The following is a 3,583-nucleotide window of genomic DNA, read 5'->3' as shown; positions in this document are numbered from 1 at the left end:
ACCCCACCCCCCCTCCCTCTAAACATCTGTCAGTCTGTTCCATGCATTCAAGCCTCTGTTTCTATTTGGTTTGTTAATTTATTTTGTTCTTTAGAGTCCACATATAAGTAAAATCATATGGTATCTTGTGACCTGGAGATTATGCTAAGTGAAGTAAGCCAGTCAGAGAAAGACAGATATCAAGGAGACTATTTAAATTATATCACTTTCCATTGGTCAGAACCATGACATTGTGCTTCAAGCTCCCAGCTAGAGGCTGGAGTACTGTTCTCACTGGTCAATTCCTAGGACTATGAAATTCTTAGGTAGAAAATTTTATCGGAGTTGCATATACATTTCCTAATACCCCCTATTTTGTTTATTCATTTTCTGTCTTATAGCCAGATGATTAGGTAGAGCATCAGAAAAGAAGTGGGTTGTTTATACATGGTCTCTCTAGTCCCTGAATCTCCACCGAGCAGATTCTACTTGAAAAGCTTCCTCCACTTAATTACAAAACCTAAAATATTTCAAGGAATAAGTCACACATTGTCCCTTCCCACATAGACACTTTCCATTCATTACCCTATTTAATAGGGACCCAATATTATTCAGACGTAAGAAGAATGGAATGCTGTATCGATGTAATATAGTGAAAACAGCTAACACTTCTTTAGCAGTTATGTTCCAGACAGCGTTCCACGTGCTTTGTATTCATTAACTCATTTGACCCTCACAACAAACCTATGAGGTCATTAGGTTGTATTATTTTCATTTAACACTTGAAGACACTGAGGTCTAACGAGTTTAAATAACTTGCACAAGTCAAATTCCAAAATCCAGGCTCTTAACCATTACACTATTATTTTCATTTAACACTTGAAGACACTGAGGCCTAACGAGATTAAATAACTTGCACAAGTCAAATTCCAAAATCCAGGCTCTTAACCATTACACACACACACACACACACACACTCCACACTCCAATTGTGAATTCAGGCAATCTAATAAAAGAGAACCAATGAACCCAACTCACACACACACACACACACACACCACTCCAGTTGTGAATTCAAGCAATCTAATAAGAGAACCAATGAACCCAAGAGCCAGCATTTTCACTCTAAACTGACAGTAACTGGCTTCTACCAGTAAAGTACCTTGAGGACAGCGTGTGAAAATAAATCAGCTGATAAAGACCTGGACTCTGGTCAGTTTCACATCTAGGGCTCCTTCTGGGAATTCACCTGTCTCCTAACTCCTTACGGGAAATCCCTAAGCATTAAGGTGGCTGGCCAAGGTAAAACACATGCATTCAGCCATAATGGCAACCTTTAGTCTGGTTATGAAGGTCAACTGAATGGAAGCCCAAGATGATCTTGCTTTAGAAGAAATCTTTTCTTTTCAGTCTGCCAGTCTTATTATAGGAATGCCACGTGCCTTCTTGTGTATGCCATTCAGTATGCCATCTCCTGGTAGTAGTATACTTATTTTAATTATTATTAAATTTATCAATGCACTCAAAGGTTACAAACTAGCAACATTGGAATAAACACAAAAAGAAATGCACAAGTAACACAAATCTTTTAGTTTCAACCTCAAAGACTTTGCATATTCATAGATACTGTATCAGATTTTGTTACCAATTTATACTATGATGAAAAGAAAATATAAGTTGTTGGTCACATGCTGCATAATGCTTTTTGGTTATTATGTTAGGAAAAGATATTTTGGTTCCATGCGTCCTATTCAATATGTATAAAAGGTAGTTAAGAAAATACAGTTATTTCCATCCTCTTCATTCATTCAATAACCATTTATTAATGCTTTACTATGTTCTAGAACTTGAATCACAATGATGAATAATAAAATACTCATATGTCAAAACCTCATAGTTCTGGAGAAAAATAAATAGACCACATTAGCATGGTGTGGTGAGTTAGGTATAAAGATATGTTTTGATGGGAGCATGCAAGAAGCCAGGGGCTTATTTGAAATAGCTGGCCATAGGAAAAAGAAACCCTCCTCTTTCTCTACCCCTCATGACTGTGACCTTCCTCCTGAGGAATGTTTGTTTTGAAGACAACCCACATGAAAGAGCACTTCAACCTCTCTCCTCACCCTTGCCAGGGCATATTGCCCCCCCCCCCGCCCCGCCCCAAGGCTTTGTGGGCTGGGGCTGCAGAAAAGCCAAAGACAAGTGAGCAGCTGGGGAAATAGGTGGGAAGAAAGGCAGTGAAGCTGAGGTGCAGGTGAGGAAATGTAGGACAGCCATTGTGTCATATTCCTTCTCAACTGATGCTAAACTGAGTTGCATATAATGCTAAACTCAGCCAATTCTTCCTTAAAACCAGGGATTCTCCCTCAGAAATTTCTAGCTGAGCTTTAAGGGGATAGATGAACTCCCTGAACTAGTAGGAAAAACTGCATCCATTTTTCTAGAAAGCATGCATGGCATGCATAAGATTCTTAAATGGGTTTATTTTTTAAATGTAAGAACATTTCAGTAACAAATTTAGATTTTGTAGGGAGGGATGAAACATTGGGGGCCCTATTTAAGAAAAATACATAATAAGAATTACAAATATAATATTATTTATGAAAGTGACTATTATTTAGACTGTTAACATAATATTCCTATTAATTTACTATAGGACCTAGCTCTATAATATTTTTTTCAATGATTTTTGGCTCTATTTCTTTGGTCATTTCTTCATATGATAGCTGCAGTTTCATCATCTCTAATATCACTGAGTGTAATTCTCCAGTTGGTAGGAGTCTTTAATATGTAGAAGAGGTTATCATATCATAAGACTCAAAGTGCTGCTTGTGACGAACTTTATTTACAGCCCTAAGTATGCCCTGAAGTGTGTAGTAGTTCAGAGAAAACAACTCTTCTTTTAGTAACTGTAAAAGTCAGAAATTTATAGCACTATGGATTCACTCTATTTCTCAGGTACGGTTCCAAGTCTTTCCACGTGTAATTCACTTAAACTTCATCGTAACTCTAATGAGGTTGATGTGATTAGAATGGCTTATGATATGTAAACTAAAGGTCTGGGAAGAGCAAATAGCTCTGCCCAAGGTCACACATCTGGTGAGTGGAGAGTCAGGCGAGTCAGATGTTAAACACAGTCAGATCAACTCCCAAGGCCTGCACATTCCATTTATTACACAACTGAGGACAAGACAGGGATGAAGATGCTGGCCACTTCTCAGGGACCCAGCCTCACTCTGCCCTGGACTTCACCCTGCGATGACAGTGAGTAGTGAGATGATAGAAACTTTATATACAGAAAGGGGTAGTATGACAAAAGCAGGGGTTTATGCCCCAGGTCACATTGGAACTACAAGGAGGGACCACCTCAGAAGGTTTCCTGCTCCAACGTGGTTGGCAGCAGCAGAGAGAAAACTGCACGGTGGCATGTTCAGTTAGGAAGCCCCCCCTTTCAATGGCGGAATGTTATGGTTTTATTAACACAAATACAATGTGCACACACAGGCTGTCTATTCGTTTTCTTCCCTGTGTAGCCTGGCATTGGGATTGGTGATGCTGATGGCCAGCTCGGCTGCTCTTTCCACGCTGGCTTTGCAGATCTTCC

Source organism: Myotis davidii, unplaced genomic scaffold (assembly GCF_000327345.1).
Source record: "Myotis davidii unplaced genomic scaffold, ASM32734v1 scaffold892, whole genome shotgun sequence".
In the NCBI taxonomy this organism is placed as follows: domain Eukaryota; kingdom Metazoa; phylum Chordata; class Mammalia; order Chiroptera; family Vespertilionidae; genus Myotis; species Myotis davidii.
This window is presented reverse-complemented; position numbering follows the sequence as displayed.